At 43.8% G+C, this 20,060-nt stretch overlaps 1 long non-coding RNA gene across 3 annotated transcripts in view; it reads right to left on the bottom strand.

Annotated features, from left to right (window-relative positions):
* Positions 1-20,060, bottom strand: part of LOC307181353 — an 881,369-nt gene that overhangs the window by 515,653 nt on the left and 345,656 nt on the right. Inside the window, exon 1 of one of the 3 annotated variants that reach the window (XR_013826531.1) lies at positions 7,640-7,659. The exons of the other annotated variants lie outside the window; for them this stretch is intronic. This is a non-coding gene — a long non-coding RNA (uncharacterized lncRNA). Of the gene's footprint in view, positions 1-7,639; positions 7,660-20,060 lie in introns of those variants that run through there. 3 annotated transcript variants of the gene reach the window in all.

Here is a 20,060-nt window from a genome sequence, read left to right as displayed (position 1 = left end):
ATTGAAATGAGCACAGATAAAGTTCTTTAAGCCAAATATGGAATAGAAAAGAGCTACTCCTTGCTCAACAAAATGGACTCAACACCCCATATTAAACGCCTAAGAATGTACCTGACTAGTAACTATCTTAAAACCTATGGATTGCTATGTCTCCAAAAGAGAATCAAACGTGTGTACAGGGGCATAAACGCAGCAGTGTTAGGATTGGAGAGGTTCGGTGAGCAAATGAAGACCCTTTGAAGTCATACTGCATGGTACCCAATCCACGGATTTCAACTACCCAGGTTTAAGGTATTCTTCCTTCAGCGAAAACATGCATGTGGAACCCAGAGTATGATCAACCGTGTGAACGGGAGACGTGTTCAAATATGTCTCAGTTTTCCTCCCCTGGTACTCGGGTGCAACATTCCAGACGCTTTACTAACACTCTCCCCACTTGGAGAGTCAGCGCCTTTAAACTCTTGTTTGAACCAGTTTGCAATTTCTGCGGAAGATGAACAGGAATAGGGAGAACCAATGAGAGACTAGCTGGAGGTGTCTGGACGGGCAAATTTAACTCTCATTTCCCACCCGGAAGAGGAAATAACCAAAGGCTCAGCGTGCCATGCCGGAACCAGATTAGGGCCGGAAGCCATCCTGCGGTGTTGCGGCCAGCTCAAAACAAAGCGAGTTGAAGAAAGGAGCTCAGGGGCACTGTAATTCACAAACCTGCAGAGTTATAAATGACAGCTATCGTCCAAAAATATACTGAAGTAAGGCTGCCAAGAGGACTTGAAAGCGGGGCAGAATTGCAGGAAACCGATTTCAGGAGGTAGACTGGAATTGCATTGAAAGCATAGGAAAAGAGGCAGAACGTCCACAATGATGCACTTGGCCAAAAAGGGCGTATGCGTTTTTTCCTGAATATATTCAGGAAAAAACGCATACGCCCTTTTTGGCCAACCAAGCAAGCTTGCAAAGGAAATCTGCACTACAATGAAGTCTCACTTCCCCCCGGTCAAAAGGGCCATCTGAAAAAAGTGTAAAATCCAGAAAGGCAGGACAGGCCATGGAGAACTGGGAGCCTTGTTATGCTGATGGGCGGGATGTAAATTGCCAACAGACACTCCGGAGAAGTGTATGGTGTTTCCTGAAACATCTAAAAAACAAAGCAACAGAGCCTAGGGCACTCCCACTTATGGTCCTATAGTTTAGGGAAATTAAAATCAAAAAGACACAGCCACCCCAAAGTTTGGGACGCCTCTGTTTACAAGAACCTCGTTTACAGTACAAGTTCAACATCGCAGAAAGTGAAAAATGGATAAAGAAGTTGTGGTATTTACTTACAAAGCAATATCACTCAGCCATGAACTCTATGTCATCACGCCCTTAGCAGCACAATGAGTGGATTCAGGTATGATGATTCTAACTGAAATAAGTCACACAGAAAAAGAATCATCATAAGATATCAGTAATACACGGAATGTAAACTTGGCTACACAGGAACTGAATTACAGAACAGGACAGGGTCTCAAATTTAGAAAACCAACTTATGCTTGCTTAAGGGGAAAGGTGAGTTGGGGTGCTGCATAAAACCAGAGATTGAAATGAGCACAGATAAAGTTCCTTAAGGCAAATATGGAATAGACAAGAGCTACTCCTTGCTCAACGTAATGGACTCAACACCGCATATTAAACGCCTAAGAATGTACCTGACTAGTAAGTATCTTAAAACCTATGGATTGCTCTGTCTCCGAAAGAGAATCAAACATGTGTACAGGGACATAAACGCAGCAGTGATAGGATTGGAGAGGTTTGGTGAGCAAATGAACACCCTTTGAAGTCATATTGCATGGTACCCATTCCACGGGTTTCAACTACCCAGGTTTAAGGTATTCTTCCTTCAGCTAAAACATGCATGTGGAACCTAGAGTATGATCAACCATGTGATCGGGAGACGTGTTCAAATATGTCTCAGTTTTCCTCCCCTGGTACTCAGGTGCAACATTCCAGACGCTTTACTAACACTCTCCCCACTTGGAGAGTCAGTCCCTTTAACCTCCTGTTTGGCCCAGTTTGCAATTTCTGCGGAAGATGAACAGGAATAGCGAGAACCAATGAGAGACTAGCTGGAGGTGTCTGGACGTGTAAATTTAACTCTCATTTCCCACCAGGAAGAGGAATTAACCAAAAGCTCAGCGTGCCGTGCCGTGACCAGATTAGGGCTTGAAGCCATCCTGCGGTGTTGCGGCCAGCTCACAAGAAAGCGAGTTGAAGAAAGGAGCTCAGGGGCACTGTAATTCACAAACCTGCAGAGTTATAAATGACAGCTATCATCCAAAAATATACTGAAATAAGGCTGCCAAGAGGACTTGAAAGCGGGGCAGAATTGCAGGAAACCGATTTCAGGAGGTAGACTGGAATTGCATTGAAAGCATAGGAAAAGAGGCAGAACGTCCACAATGATGCACTTGGCCAAAAAGGGCGTATGCGTTTTTTCCTGAATATATTCAGGAAAAAACGCATACGCCCTTTTTGGTCAACCAAGCAAACTTGCAAAGGAAATCTGCACTACAATGAAGTCTCACTTCCCCCCGGTCAAAAGGGCCATCTGAAAAAAGTGTAAAATCCAGAAAAGCAGGAGAGGCCATGGAGAACTGGGAGCCTTGTTATGCTGATGGGCGGGATGTAAATTGCCAACAGACACTCGGGAGAAGTGTATGGTGTTTCCTGAAACATCTAAAAAACAAAGCAACAGAGCCTAGGGCACTTCCACTTATGGTCCTATAGCTTAGGGAAATTAAAATCAAAAGACACAGCGTCCCCAAAGCTTGGGACGCCTCTGTTTACAAGAACCTCGTTTACAGTACAAGTTCAACATCGCAGAAAGTGAAAAATGGATAAAGAAGTTGTGGTATTTACTTACAAAGCAATATCACTCAGCAATGAAATCTATGTCATCAGGCCCTTAGCAGCACAATGAGTGGATTCAGGTATGATGATTCTAACTGAAATAAGTCACACAGAAAAAGAAACATCATAAGATATCAGTAATACATGGAAGGTAAACTTGGCTACACAGGAACTGAATTCCAAAACAGAACAGGGTCTCAAATTTAGAAAACCAACTTATGCTTGCTTAAGGGTAAAGGTGAGTTGGGGTGCTGCATAAAACCAGAGATTGAAATGAGCACAGATAAAGTTCCTTAAGCCAAATATGGAATAGACAAGAGCTACTCCTTGCTCAACGAAATGGACTCAACACCGCATATTAAACGCCTAAGAATGTACCTGACTAGTAAGTATCTTAAAACCTATGGATTGCTATGTCTCCGAAAGAGAATCAAGCATGTGTGCAGGGACATAAACGCAGCAGTGATAGGATTGGAGAGGTTCGGTGAGCAAATGAAGACCCTTTGAAGTCATATTGCATGGTATCCATTACACGGGTCTCAACTCTCCAGGTTTAAGGTATTCTTCCTTCAGCTAAAACATGCATGTGGAACCCAGAGTACAATCAACCGTGTGAATGGGAGACGTGTTCAAATATGTCTCAGTTTTTCTCCCCTGGTACTCCGGTGCAACATTCCAGATGCTTAACTAACACTCTCCCCACTTGGAGAGTCAGCGCCTTTAACCTCCTGTTTGGCCCAGTTTGCAATTTCTGCGGAAGATGAACAGGAATAGCGAGCATAATGAGAGACTAGCTGGAGGTGTCTGGACGGGCAAATTTAACTCTCATTTCCCACCAGGAAGAGGAAATAACCAAAGGATCAGCGTGCCGTGCCGGAACCAGATTAGGGCCTGAAGCCATCCTGCGGTGTTGCGGCCAGCTCAAAACAAAGCGAGTTGAAGAAAGGAGCTCAGGGGCACTGTAATTCACAAACCTGCAGAGTTATAAATGACAGCTATCGTCCAAAAATATACTGAAGTAAGGCTGCCAAGAGGACTTGAAAGCGGGGCAGAAATGCAGGAAACCGATTTCAGGAGGTAGACTGGAATTGCATTGAAAGCATAGGAAAAGAGGCAGAACGTCCACAATGATGCACTTGGCCAAAAAGGGCGTATGCGTTTTTTCCTGAATATATTCAGGAAAAAACGCATACGCCCTTTTTGGCCAACCAAGCAAGCTTGCAAAGGAAATCTGCAGTACAATGAAGTCTCACTTCCCCCCGGTCAAAAGAGCCATCTGAAAAAAGTGTAAAATCCAGAAAGGCAGGACAGGCCATGGAGAACTGGGAGCCTTGTTATGCTGATGGGCGGGATGTAAATTGCCAACAGACACTCCGGAGAAGTGTATGGTGTTTCCTGAAACATGTAAAAAACAAAGCAACAGAGCCTAGGGCACTTCGACTTATGGTCCTATAGCTTAGGGAAATTAAAATCAAAAAGACACAGCCACCCCAAAGTTTGGGACGCCTCTGTTTACAAGAACCTCGTTTACAGTACAAGTTCAACATCGCAGAAAGTGAAAAATGGATAAAGAAGTTGTGGTACTTCCTTAAAAAGCAATATCACTCAGCAATGAAATCTATGTCATCAGGCCCTTAGCAGCACAATGAGTGGATTCAGGTATGATGATTCTAACTGAAATAAGTCACACAGAAAAAGAAACATCATAAGATATCAGTAATACATGGAATGTAAACTTGGCTACACAGGAACTGAATTCCAAAACAGAACAGGGTCTCAAATTTAGAAAAGCAACTTATGCTTGCTTAAGGGTAAAGGTGAGTTGGGGTGCTGCATAAAACCAGAGATTGAAATGAGCACAGATAAAGTTCCTTAAGCCAAATATGGAATAGACAAGAGCTACTCCTTGCTCAACGAAATGGACTCAACACCCCATATTAAACGCCTAAGAATGTACCTGACTAGTAAGTATCTTAAAACCTATGGATTGCTATGTCTCCAAAAGAGAATCAAGCGTGTGTACAGGGGCATAAACGCAGCAGTGATAGGATTGGAGAGGTTCGGTGAGCAAATGAAGACCCTTTGAAGTCATATTGCATGGTACCCATTCCACGGGTCTCAACTCTCCAGGTTTAAGGTATTCTTCCTTCAGCTAAAACATTCATGTGGAACCCAGAGTATGATCAACCATGTGATCGGGAGACGTGTTCAAATATGTCTCAGTTTTCCTCCCCTGGTACTCGGGTGCAACATTCCAGACGCTTTACTAATACTCTCCCCACTTGGAGAGTCAGTCCCTTTAACCTCCTGTTTGGCCCAGTTTGCAATTTCTGCGGAAGATGAACAGGAATAGCGAGAACCAATGAGAGATTGGCTGGAGGTGTCTGGACGGGCAAATTTAACTCTCATTTCCCAACAGGAAGAGGAATTAACCAAAGGCTCAGCGTGCCGTGCCGGAACCAGATTAGGGCCTGAAGCCATCCTGCGGTGTTGCGGCTAGCTCACAAGAAAGCGAGTTGAAGAAAGGAGATCAGGGGCACTGTAATTCACAAACCTGCAGAGTTATAAATGACAGCTATCGTCCAAAAATATACTGAAGTAAGGCTGCCAAGAGGACTTGAAAGTGGGGCAGAATTGCAGGAAAACGATTTCAGGAGGTAGACTGGAATTGCATTGAAAGCATAGGAAAAGAGGCAGAACGTCCACAATGATGCACTTGGCCAAAAAGGGCGTATGCGTTTTTTCCTGAATATATTCAGGAAAAAACGCATACGCCCTTTTTGGCCAACCAAGCAAGCTTGCAAAGGAAATCTGCACTAAAATGAAGTCTCACTTCCCCCCAGTCAAAAGGGCCATCTGAAAAAAGTGTAAAATCCAGAAAGGCAGGACAGGCCATGGAGAACAGGGAGACTTGTTATGCTGATGGGCGGGATGTAAATTGCCAACAGACACTCAGGAGAAGTGTATGGTGTTTCCTGAAACATCTAAAAAACAAAGCAACAGAGCATAGGGTACTTCCACTTATGGTCCTATAGCTTAGGGAAATTAAAATGAAAAAGACACAGCCACCCCAAAGTTTGGGATGCTTCTGTTTACAAGAACCTCGTTTACCGTACAAATTCAACATCGCAGAAAGTGAAAAATGGATAAAGAACTTGTGGTACTTACGTACAATGCAGTATCACTCAGCAATGAAATCTATGTCATCAGGCCCGTAGCAGCATAATGAGTGGATTCAGGTACGATGATTCTAACTGAAATAAGTCACACAGAAAAAGAAACATCATAAGATATCACTAATACACGGAATGTAAACTTGGCTAAACAGGAACTGAATTCCAAAACAGAACAGGGTCTCAAATTTAGAAAACCAACTTATGCTTGCTTAAGGGGAAAGGTGAGTTGGGGTGCTGCATAAAACCAGAGATTGAAATGAGCACAGATAAAGTTCCTTAAGCCAAATATGGAATAGACAAGAGCTACTCCTTGCTCAACGAAATGGACTCAACACCGCATATTAAACGCCTAAGAATGTACCTGACTAGTAAGTATCTTAAAACCAATGGATTGCTATGTCTCCGAAAGAGAATCAAGCATGTGTACAGGGACATAAACGCAGCAGTGATAGGATTGGAGAGGTTCGGTGATCAAATGAAGACCCTTTGAAGTCATATTGCATGGTACCCATTCCACGGGTTTCAACTACCCAGTTTTAAGGTATTGTTCCTTCAGCTAAAACATGCATGTGGAACCTAGAGTATGATCAACCATGTGATCGGGAGACGTGTTCAAATATGTCTCAGTTTTCCTCCCCTGGTACTCGGGTGCAACATTCCAGATGCTTTACTAACACTCTCCCCACTTGGAGAGTCAGTCCCTTTAACCTCCTGTTTGGCCCAGTTTGCAATTTCTGCGGAAGATGCACAGGAATAGGGAGAACCAATGAGAGACTAGCTGGAGGTGTCTGGACGGGCAAATTTAACTCTCATTTCCCACCAAAAAGAGGAATTAACCAAAGGCTCAGCGTGCCGTTCCGGAACAAGATTAGGGCCTGAAGCCATCCTGCGGTGTTGCGGCCAGCTCACAAGAAAGCGAGTTGAAGAAAGGAGCTCAGGGGCACTGTAATTCACAAACCTGCAGAGTTATAAATGACAGCTATCGTCCAAAAATATACTGAAGTAAGGCTGCCAAGAGGACTTGAAAGCGGGGCAGAATTGCAGGAAACCGATTTCAGGAGGTAGACTGGAATTGCATTGAAAGCATAGGAAAAGAGGCAGAACGTCCACAATGATGCACTTGGCCAAAAAGGGCGTATGCGTTTTTTCCTGAATATATTCAGGAAAAAACGCATACGCCCTTTTTGGCCAACCAAGCAAGCTTGCAAAGGAAATCTGCACTACAATGAAGTCTCACTTCCCCCTGGTCAAAAGGGCATCTGAAAAAAGTGTAAAATCCAGAAAAGCAGGACAGGCCATGGAGAACTGGGAGCCTTGTTATGCTGATGGGCGGGATGTAAATTGCCAACAGACACTCGGGAGAAGTGTATGGTGTTTCCTGAAATATCTAAAAAACAAAGCAACAGAGCCTAGGGCACTTCCACTTATGGTCCTATAGCTCAGCGAAATTAAAATCAAAAAGACACAGCCACCCCAAAGTTTGGGACGCCTCTGTTTACAAGAACCTCGTTTACCGTACAAGTTCAATATCACAGAAAGTGAAAAATGGATAAAGAACTTGTGGTACTTACGTACAATGCAGTATCACTCAGCAATGAAAGCTATGTCATCAGGCCCTTTGCAGCACAATGAATGGATTCAGGTATGATGATTCTAACTGAAATAAGTCACACAGAAAAAGAAACATCATAAGATATCAGTAATACACGGAATGTAAACTTGGCTACACAGGAACTGAATTACAGAACAGAACAGGGTCTCAAATTTAGAAAACCAACTTATGCTTGCTTAAGGGGAAAGGTGAGTTGGGGTGCTGCATAAAACCAGAGATTGAAATGAGCACAGATAAAGTTCCTTAAGCCAAATATGGAATAGACAAGAGCTACTCCTTGCTCAACGAAATGTACTCAACACCCCATATTAAACGCCTAAGAATGTACCTGACTAGTAACTATCTTAAAACCTATGGATTGCTATGTCTCCAAAAGAGAATCAAACGTGTGTACAGGGGCATAAACGCAGCAGTGTTAGGATTGGAGAGGTTCGGTGAGCAAATGAAGACCCTTTGAAGTCATACTGCATGGTACCCATTCCACGGATTTCAACTACCCAGGTTTAAGGTATTCTTCCTTCAGCGAAAACATGCATGTGGAACCCAGAGTATGATCAACCGTGTGAACGGGAGACGTGTTCAAATATGTCTCAGTTTTCCTCCCCTGGTACTCGGGTGCAACATTCCAGACGCTTTACTAACACTCTCCCCACTTGGAGAGTCAGCGCCTTTAAACTCTTGTTTGAACCAGTTTGCAATTTCTGCGGAACATGAACAGGAATAGGGAGAACCAATGAGAGACTAGCTGGAGGTGTCTGGACGGGCAAATTTAACTCTCATTTCCCACCCGGAAGAGGAAATAACCAAAGGCTCAGCGTGCCATGCCGGAACCAGATTATGGCCGGAAGCCATCCTGCGGTGTTGCGGCCAGCTCAAAACAAAGCGAGTTGAAGAAAGGAGCTCAGGGGCACTGTAATTCACAAACCTGCAGAGTTATAAATGACAGCTATCGTCCAAAAATATACTGAAGTAAGGCTGCCAAGAGGACTTGAAAGCGGGGCAGAATTGCAGGAAACCGATTTCAGGAGGTAGACTGGAATTGCATTGAAAGCATAGGAAAAGAGGCAGAACGTCCACAATGATGCACTTGGCCAAAAAGGGCGTATGCGTTTTTTCCTTAATATAGTCAGGAAAAAACGCATACGCCCTTTTTGGCCAACCAAGCAAGATTGCAAAGGAAATCTGCACTACAATGAAGTCTCACTTCCCCCCGGTCAAAAGGGCCATCTGAAAAAAGTGTAAAATCCAGAAAGGCAGGACAGGCCATGGAGAACTGGGAGCCTTGTTATGCTGATGGGCGGGATGTAAATTGCCAACAGACACTCCGGAGAAGTGTATGGTGTTTCCTGAAACATCTAAAAAACAAAGCAACAGAGCCTAGGGCACTTCCACTTATGGTCCTATAGCTTAGGGAAATTAAAATCAAAAAGACACAGCCACCCCAAAGTTTGGGACGCCTCTGTTTACAAGAACCTCGTTTACAGTACAAGTTCAACATCGCAGAAAGTGAAAAATGGATAAAGAAGTTGTGGTATTTACTTACAAAGCAATATCACTCAGCCATGAACTCTATGTCATCAGGCCCTTAGCAGCACAATGAGTGGATTCAGGTATGATGATTCTAACTGAAATAAGTCACACAGAAAAAGAATCATCATAAGATATCAGTAATACACGGAATGTAAACTTGGCTACACAGGAACTGAATTACAGAACAGAACAGGGTCTCAAATTTAGAAAACCAACTTATGCTTGCTTAAGGGGAAAGGTGAGTTGGGGTGCTGCATAAAACCAGAGATTGAAATGAGCACAGATAAAGTTCCTTAAGGCAAATATGGAATAGACAAGAGCTACTCCTTGCTCAACGTAATGGACTCAACACCGCATATTAAACGCCTAAGAATGTACCTGACTAGTAAGTATCTTAAAACCTATGGATTGCTATGTCTCCGAAAGAGAATCAAACATGTGTACAGGGACATAAACGCAGCAGTGATAGGATTGGAGAGGTTCGGTGAGCAAATGAAGACCCTTTGAAGTCATATTGCATGGTACCCATTCCACGGGTTTCAACTACCCAGGTTTAAGGTATTCTTCCTTCAGCTAAAACATGCATGTGGAACCTAGAGTATGATCAACCATGTGATCGGGAGACGTGTTCAAATATGTCTCAGTTTTCGTCCCCTGGTACTCAGGTGCAACATTCCAGAAGCTTTACTAACACTCTCCCCACTTGGAGAGTCAGTCCCTTTAACCTCCTGTTTGGCCCAGTTTGCAATTTCTGCGGAAGATGAACAGGAATAGCGAGAACCAATGAGAGACTAGCTGGAGGTGTCTGGACGTGTAAATTTAACTCTCATTTCCCACCAGGAAGAGGAATTAACCAAAGGCTCAGCGTGCCGTGCCGTGACCAGATTAGGGCCTGAAGCCATCCTGCGGTGTTGCGGCCAGCTCACAAGTAAGCGAGTTGAAGAAAGGAGCTCAGGGGCACTGTAATTCACAAACCTGCAGAGTTATAAATGACAGCTATCATCCAAAAATATACTGAAATAAGGCTGCCAAGAGGACTTGAAAGCGGGGCAGCATTGCAGGAAACCGATTTCAGGAGGTAGACTGGAATTGCATTGAAAGCATAGGAAAAGAGGCAGAACGTCCACAATGATGCACTTGGCCAAAAAGGGCGTATGCGTTTTTTCCTGAATATATTCAGGAAAAAACGCATACGCCCTTTTTGGTCAACCAAGCAAACTTGCAAAGGAAATCTGCACTACAATGAAGTCTCACTTCCCCCCGGTCAAAAGGGCCATCTGAAAAAAGTGTAAAATCCAGAAAAGCAGGAGAGGCCATGGAGAACTGGGAGCCTTGTTATGCTGATGGGCGGGATGTAAATTGCCAACAGACACTCGGGAGAAGTGTATGGTGTTTCCTGAAACATGTAAAAAACAAAGCAACAGAGCCTAGGGCACTTCGACTTATGGTCCTATAGCTTAGGGAAATTAAAATCAAAAAGACACAGCCACCCCAAAGTTTGGGACGCCTCTGTTTACAAGAACCTCGTTTACAGTACAAGTTCAACATCGCAGAAAGTGAAAAATGGATAAAGAAGTTGTGGTACTTCCATACAAAGCAATATCACTCAGCAATGAAATCTATGTCATCAGGCCCTTAGCAGCACAATGAGTGGATTCAGGTATGATGATTCTAACTGAAATAAGTCACACAGAAAAAGAAACATCATAAGATATCAGTAATACATGGAATGTAAACTTGGCTACACAGGAACTGAATTCCAAAACAGAACAGGGTCTCAAATTTAGAAAAGCAACTTATGCTTGCTTAAGGGGAAAGGTGAGTTGGGGTGCTGCATAAAACCAGAGATTGAAATGAGCACAGATAAAGTTCCTTAAGCCAAATATGGAATAGACAAGAGCTACTCCTTGCTCAACGAAATGGACTCAACACCGCATATTAAACGCCTAAGAATGTACCTGACTAGTAAGTATCTTAAAACCTATGGATTGCTATGTCTCCAAAAGAGAATCAAGCGTGTGTACAGGGGCATAAACGCAGCAGTGATAGGATTGGAGAGGTTCGGTGAGCAAATGAAGACCCTTTGAAGTCATATTGCATGGTACCCATTCCACGGGTCTCAACTCTCCAGGTTTAAGGTATTCTTCCTTCAGCTAAAACATGCATGTGGAACCCAGAGTATGATCAACCGTGTGAACGGGAGACGTGTTCAAATATGTCTCAGATTTCGTACCCTGGTACTCGGGTGCAACATTCCAGACGCTTTACTAACACTCTCCCCACTTGGAGAGTCAGTCCCTTTAACCTCCTGTTTGGCCCAGTTTGCAATTTCTGTGGAAGATGAACAGGAATAGCGAGAACCAATGAGAGACTAGCTGGAGGTGTCTGGACGGGCAAATTTAACTCTCATTTCCCACCAGGAAGAGGAATTAACCAAAGGCTCAGCGTGCCGTGCCGGAACCAGATTAGGGCCTGAAACCATCCTGCGGTGTTGCGTCCAGCTCAAAAGTAAGCGAGTTGAAGAAAGGAGCTCAGGAGCACTGTAATTCACAATCCTGCAGAGTTATAAATGACAGCTATCGTCCAAAAATAGACTGAAGTAAGGCTGCCAAGAGGACTTGAAAGTGGGGCAGAAATGCAGGAAACCGATTTCAGGAGGTAGACTGGAATTGCATTGAAAGCATAGGAAAAGAGGCAGAACGTCCACAATGATGCACTTGGCCAAAAAGGGCGTATGCGTTTTTTCCTGAATATATACAGGAAAAAACGCATACGCCCTTTTTGGCCAACCAAGCAAGCTTGCAAAAGGAATCTGCAGTACAATGAAGTCTCACTTCCCCCCGGTCAAAAGGGTCATCTGAAAAAAGTGTAAAATCCACAAAGGCAGGACAGGCCATGGAGAACTGGGAGCCTTGTTATGCTGATGGGCGGGATGTAAATTGCCAACAGACACTCGGGAGAAGTGTATGGTGTTTCCTGAAACATCTAAAAAACAAAGCAACAGAGCCTAGGGCACTTCCACTTATGGTCCTATAGCTTAGGGAAATTAAAATCAAAAAGACACAGTCACCCCAAAGTTTGGGACGCCTCTGTTTACAAGAACCTCGTTTACAGTACAAGTTCAACATCGCAGAAAGTGAAAAATGGATAAAGAAGTTGTGGTATTTACTTACAAAACAATATCACTCAGCAATGAAATCTATGTCATCAGGCCCTTAGCAGCACAATGAGTGGATTCAGGTATGATGATTCTAACTGAAATAAGTCACACAGAAAAAGAAACATCATAAGATATCAGTAATACATGGAATGCAAACCTGGCTACACAGGAACTGAATTACAGAACAGAACAGTGTCTCAAAGTTAGAAAAGCAACTTATGCTTGTTTAAGGGGAAAGGTGAGTTGGGGTGCTGCATAAATCCAGAGATTGAAATGAGCACAGATAAAGTTCCTTAAGCCAAATATGGAATAGACAAGAGCTACTCCTTGCTCAACGAAATGGACTCAACACCGCATATTAAACGCCTAAGAATGTATCTGACTAGTAAGTATCTTAAAATCTATGGATTGCTATGTCTCCGAAAGAGAATCAAGCATGTGTACAGGGGCATAAACGCAGCAGTGATAGGATTGGAGAGGTTCGGTGAGCAAATGAAGACCCTTTGAAGTCATATTGCATGGTACCCATTACACGGGTCTTAACTCTCTAGGTTTAAGGTACTCTTCCTTCAGCTAAAACGTGCATGTGGAACCCAGAGTATGATCAACCATGTGAACGGGAGACGTGTTCAAATATGTCTCAGTTTTCCTCCCCTGGTACTCGCGTGCAACATTCCAGACGCTTTACTAACACTCTCCCCACTTGGAGAGTCAGCGCCTTTAACCTCCTGTTTGGCCCAGTTTGCAATTTCTGCGGAAGATGAACAGGAATAGGGAGAACCAATGAGAGACTAGCTGGAGGTGTCTGGACGGGCAAATTTAACACTCATTTCCCACCAGGAAGAGGAAATAACCAAAGGCTCAGCATGCCGTGCCGGAACCAGATTAGGGCCTGAAGCCATCCTGCGGTGTTGCGGCCAGCTCACAAGAAAGCGAGTTGAAGAAAGGAGTTCAGGGGCACTGTAATTCACAAACCTGCAGAGTTATAAATGACAGCTATCGTCCAAAAATATACTGAAGTAAGGCTGCAAAGAGGACTTGAAAGCGGGGCAGAAATGCAGGAAACCGATTTCAGGAGGTACACTGGAATTGCATTGAAAGCATAGGAAAAGAGGCAGAACGTCCACAATGATGCACTTGGCCAAAAAGGGCGTATGCGTTTTTTCCTGAATATATTCAGGAAAAAACGCATACGCACTTTTTGGCCAACCAAGCAAGCTTGCAAAGGGAATCTGCAGTACAATGAAGTCTCACTTCCCCCCGGTCAAAAGGGCCATCTGAAAAAAGTGTAAAATCCAGAAAGGCAGGACAGGCCATGGAGAACTGGGAGCCTTGTTATGCTGATGGGCGGGATGTAAATTGCCAACAGACACTCGGGAGAAGTGTATGGTGTTTCCTGAAACATCTAAAAAACAAAGCAACAGAGCCTAGGGCACTTCCACTTATGGTCCTAGAGCTTAGGGAAATTAAAATCAAAAAGACACAGTCACCCCAAAGTTTGGGACGCCTCTGTTTACAAGAACCTCGTTTACAGTACAAGTTCAACATCGCAGAAAGTGAAAAATGGATAAAGAAGTTGTGGTATTTACTTACAAAGCAATATCACTCAGCAATGAAATCTATGTCATCAGGCCCTTAGCAGCACAATGAGTGGATTCAGGTATGATGATTCTAACTGAAATAAGTCACACAGAAAAAGAAACATCATAAGATATCAGTAATACATGGAATGCAAACCTGGCTACACAGGAACTGAATTACAGAACAGAAGAGTGTCTCAAAGTTAGAAAAGCAACTTATGCTTGTTTAAGGGGAAAGGTGAGTTGGGGTGCTGCATAAAACCAGAGATTGAAATGAGCACAGATAAAGTTCCTTAAGCCAAATATGGAATAGACAAGAGCTACTCCTTGCTCAACGAAATGGACTCAACACCGCATATTAAACGCCTAAGAATGTATCTGACTAGTAAGTATCTTAAAACCTATGGATTGCTATGTCTCCGAAAGAGAATCAAGCATGTGTACAGGAGCATAAACGCAGCAGTGATAGGATTGGAGAGGTTCGGTGAGCAAATGAAGACCCTTTGAAGTCATATTGCATGGTACCCATTCCACGGGTTTCAACTACCCAGGTTTAAGGTATTCTTCCTTCAGCTAAAACATGCATGTGGAACCTAGAGTATGATCAACCATGTGATCGGGAGACGTGTTCAAATATGTCTCAGTTTTCGTACCCTGGTACTGGGGTGCAACATTCCAGACGCTTTACTAACACTCTCCCGACTTGGAGAGTCAGTCCCTTTAACCTCCTGTTTGGCCCAGTTTGCAATTTCTGTGGAAGATGAACAAGAATAGCGAGAACCAATGAGAGACTAGCTGGAGGTGTCTGGACGGGCAAATTTAACTCTCATTTCCCACCAGGAAGAGGAAATAACCAAACGCTCAGCGTGCCGTTCTGGAACCAGATTAGGGCCTGAAGCCATCCTGCGGTGTTGCGGCCAGCTCAAAAGAAAACGAGTTGAAGAAAGGAGCTCAGGGGCACTGTAATTCACAAATCTGCAGAGTTATAAATGACAGCTATCGTCCAAAAATATACTGAAGTAAGGCTGCCAAGAGGACTTGAAAGCGGGGCAGAATTGCAGGAAACCGATTTCAGGAGGTAGACTGGAATTGCATTGAAAGCATAGGAAAGGAGGCAGAACGTCCACAATGATGCACTTGGCCAAAAAGGGCGTATGCATTTTTTCCTGAATATATTCAGGAAAAAACGCATACGCCCTTTTTGGCCAACCAAGCAAGCTTGCAAAGGGAATCTGCAGTACAATGAAGTCTCACTTCCCCCCGGTCAAAAGGGCCATCTGAAAAAAGTGTAAAATCCAGAAAGGCAGGACAGGCCATGGAGAACTGGGAGCCTTGTTATGCTGATGGGCGGGATGTAAATTGCCAACAGACACTCGGGAGAAGTGTATGGTGTTTCCTGAAACATCTAAAAAACAAAGCAACAGAGCCTAGGGCACTTCCACTTATGGTCCTAGAGCTTAGGGAAATTAAAATCAAAAAGACACAGCCACCCCAAAGTTTGGGACACCTCTGTTTACAAGAACGTCGTTTACAGTACAAGTTCAACATCGCAGAAAGTGAAAAATGGATAAAGAAGTTGTGGTATTTACTTACAAAGCAATATCACTCAGCAATGAAATCTATGTCATCAGGCCCTTAACAGCACAATGAGTGGATTCAGGTATGATGATTCTAACTGAAATAAGTCACACAGAAAAAGAAACATCATAAGATATCAGTAATACACGGAATGTAAACTTGGCTACACAGGAACTGAATGACAGAACAGAACAGTGTCTCAAATTTAGAAAACCAACTTATGCTTGCTACGGGTAAAGGTGAGCTGGGATGTTGCATAAAACCAGAGATTGAAATGAGCACAGATAAAGTTCCTTAAGCCAAATATGGAATAGACAAGAGCTACTCCTTGCTCAACGAAATGGCCTCAACACCCCATATTAAACGCCTAAGAATGTACCTGACTAGTAAGTATCTTAAAACCTATGCATTGCTATGTCTCCGAAAGAGAATCAAGCATGTGTACAGGGGCATAAACACAGCAGTGATAGGATTGGAGCGGTTCGGTGAGCAAATGAAGACCCTTTGAAGTCATATTGCATGGTACCCATTCCACGGGTTTCAACTACCCAGGTTTAAGGTATTCTTCCTTCAGCTAAAACATGCATGTGGAACCTAGAGTATGATCAACCATGTGATCGGGAGACGTGTTCAAATATGTCTCAGTTTTCCTACCCTGGTACTCGGGTGCAACATTCCAGATGCTTTACTAACACTCTCCCGACTTGGAGAGTCAGTCCCTTTAACCTCCTGTTTGGCCCAGTTTGCAATTTCTGCGGAAGATGAACAGGAACAGCGAGAACCAATGAGAGGCTAGCTGGAGGTGTCTGGACGGGAAAATTTAACTCTAATTTCCCACCAGGAAGAGGAATTAACCAAAGGCTCAGCGTGCCGTGCCGGAACCAGAGTAGGGCCTGAAGCCATCCTGCAGTGTTGCGGCCATGTCACAAGAAAGCGAGTTGAAGAAAGGAGCTCAGGGGCACTGTAATTCACAAACCTGCAGAGTTATAAATGACAGCTATCGTCCAAAAATAGACTGAAGTAAGGCTGCCAAGAGGACTTGAAAGCGGGGCAGAATTGCAGGAAACCGATTTCAGGAGGTAGACTGGAATTGCATTGAAAGCATAGGAAAAGAGGCAGAACGTCCACAATGATGCACTTGGCCAAAAAGGGCGTATGCGTTTTTTCCTGAATATATTCAGGAAAAAACGCATACGCCCTTTTTGGCCAACCAAGCAAGCTTGCAAAGGAAATCTGCAGTACAATGAAGTCTCACTTCCCCCCGGTCAAAAGGGCCATCTGAAAAAAGTGTAAAATCCAGAAAGGCAGGACAGGCCATGGAGAACTGGGAGCCTTGTTATGCTGATGGGCGGGATGTAAATTGCCAACAACCACTCCGGAGAAGTGTATGGTGTTTCCTGAAACATCTAAAAAACAAAGCAACAGAGCCTAGGGCACTTCCACTTATGGTCCTAGAGCTTAGGGAAATTAAAATCAAAAAGACACAGTCACCCCAAAGTTTGGGACGCCTCTGTTTACAAGAACCTTATTTACCGTACATGTTCAATATCACAGAAAGAGAAAAATGGATAAAGAACTTGTGGTACTTACGTATAATGCAGTATCACTCAGCAATGAAATCTATGTCATCAGGCCCGTAGCAGCATAATGAGTGGATTCAGGTACGATGATTCTAACTGAAATAAGTCACACAGAAAAAGAAACATCATAAGATATCACTAATACACGGAATGTAAACTTGGCTACACAGGAACTGAATTCCAAAACAGAACAGGATCTCAAATTTAGAAAACCAACTTATGCTTGCTTAAGGGGAAAGGTGAGTTGGGGTGCTGCATAAAACCAGAGATTGAAATGAGCACAGATAAAGTTCCTTAAGCCAAATATGGAATAGACAAGAGCTACTCCTTGCTCAACGAAATGGCCTCAACACCCCATATTAAACGCCTAAGAATGTACCTGACTAGTAAGTATCTTAATACCTATGCATTGCTATGTCTCCGAAAGAGAATCAAGCATGTGTACAGGGGCATAAACGCAGCAGTGATAGGATTGGAGCGGTTCGGTGAGCAAATGAAGACCCTTTGAAGTCATATTGCATGGTACCCATTCCACGGGTTTCAACTACCCAGGTTTAAGGTATTCTTCCTTCAGCTAAAACATGCATGTGGAACCTAGAGTATGATCAACCATGTGATCGGGAGACGTGTTCAAATATGTCTCAGTTTTCGTCCCCTGGTACTCGGGTGCAACATTCCAGACGCTTTACTAACACTCTCCCGACTTGGAGAGTCAGTCCCTTTAACCTCCTGTTTGGCCCAGTTTGCAATTTCTGCGGAAGATGAACAGGAACAGCGAGAACCAATGAGAGGCTAGCTGGAGGTGTCTGGACGGGCAAATTTAACTCTAATTTCCCACCAGGAAGAGGAATTAACCAAAGGCTCAGCGTGCCGTGCCGGAACCAGAGTAGGGCCTGAAGCCATCCTGCAGTGTTGCGGCCAGGTCACAAGAAAGAGAGTTGAAGAAAGGAGCTCAGGGGCACTGTAATTCACAAACCTGCAGAGTTATAAATGACAGCTATCGTCCAAAAATATACTGAAGTAAGGCTGCCAAGAGGACTTGAAAGCGGGGCAGAATTGCAGGAAACCGATTTCAGGAGGTAGACTGGAATTGCATTGAAAGCATAGGAAAAGAGGCAGAACGTCCACAATGATGCACTTGGCCAAAAAGGGCGTATGCGTTTTTTCCTGAATATATTCAGGAAAAAACGCATACGCACTTTTTGGCCAACCAAGCAAGCTTGCAAAGGAAATCTGCACTACAATGAAGTCTCACTTCCCCCCGGTCAAAAGGGCCATCTGAAAAAAGTGTAAAATCCAGAAAGGCAGGACAGGCCATGGAGAACTGGGAGCCTTGTTATGCTGATGGGCGGGATGTAAATTGCCAACAGACACTCGGGAGAAGTGTATGGTGTTTCCTGAAACATCTAAAAAACAAAGCAACAGAGCCTAGGGCACTTCCACTTATGGTCCTATAGCTTAGGGAAATTAAAATCAAAAAGACACAGCCACCCCAAAGTTTGGGACGCCTCTGTTTACAAGAACCTCGTTTACCGTACAAGTTCAATATCACAGAAAGTGAAAAATGGATAAAGAACTTGTGGTACTTACGTACAATGCAGTATCACTCAGCAATGAAATCTATGTCATCAGGCCCGTAGCAGCATAATGAGTGGATTCAGGTACGATGATTCTAACTGAAATAAGTCACACAGAAAAAGAAACATCATAAGATATCACTAATACACGGAATGTAAACTTGGCTACACAGGAACTGGATTCCAAAACAGAACAGGGTCTCAAATTTAGAAAACCAACTTATGCTTGCTTAAGGGGAAAGGTGAGTTGGGGTGCTGCATAAAACCAGAGATTGAAATGAGCACAGATAAAGTTCCTTAAGCCAAATATGGAATAGACAAGAGCTACTCCTTGCTCAACGAAATGGACTCAACACCCCATATTAAACGCCTAAGAATGTACCTGACTAGTAAGTATCTTAAAACCTATGGATTGCTATGTCTCCAAAAGAGAATCAAGCGTGTGTACAGGGGCATAAACGCAGCAGTGATAGGATTGGAAAGGTTCGGTGAGCAAATGAAGACCCTTTGAAGTCATATTGCATGGTACCCATTACACGGGTTTCAACTACCCAGGTTTAAGGTATTCTTCCTTCAGCTAAAACATGCATGTGGAACCCAGAGTATGATCAACCATGTGAACGGGAGACGTGTTCAAATATGTCTCAGTTTTCCTCCCCTGGTACTCGGGTGCAACATTCCAGACGCTCTACTAACACTCTCCCCCTTGGAGAGTCAGCGCCTTTAACCTCCTGTTTGGCCCAGTTTGCAATTTCTGCGGAAGATGAACAGGAATAGCGAGAACCAATGAGAGACTAGCTGGAGGTGTCTGGACGGGCAAATTTAACTCTCATTTCCCACCAGGAAGAGGAAATAACCAAAGGCTCAGTGAGCCGTGACGGAACCAGATTAGGGCCTGAAGCCATTCTGCGGTGTTGCTGCCAGCTCAAAATAAAGGGAGTTGAAGAAAGGAGCTCAGGGGCTCTGTAATTCACAAACCTGCAGAGTTATAAATGACAGCTATCGTCCAAAAATATACTGAAGTAAGGCTGCCAAGAGGACTTGAAAGCGGGGCAGAATTGCAGGAAACCGATTTCAGGAGGTAGACTGGAATTGCATTGAAAGCATAGGAAAAGAGGCAGAACGTCCACAATGATGCACTTGGCCAAAAAGGGCGTATGCGTTTTTTCCTGAATATATTCAGGAAAAAACGCATACGCCCTTTTTGGCCAACCAAGCAAGCTTGCAAAGGAAATCTGCACTACAATGAAGTCTCACTTCCCCCCGGTCAAAAGGGCCATCTGAAAAAAGTGTAAAATCCAGAAAGGCAGGACAGGCCATGGAGAACTGGGAGCCTTGTTATGCTGATGGGCGGGATGTAAATTGCCAACAGACA

The sequence above is a fragment of the Stenella coeruleoalba genome (genome assembly GCF_951394435.1).
Source record: "Stenella coeruleoalba genome assembly, contig: scaffold_48, whole genome shotgun sequence".
In the NCBI taxonomy this organism is placed as follows: Eukaryota; Metazoa; Chordata; class Mammalia; order Artiodactyla; family Delphinidae; genus Stenella; species Stenella coeruleoalba.
Note: the sequence above shows the minus strand (reverse complement) of the source record. Positions and strands in the feature narration are given on the sequence as shown.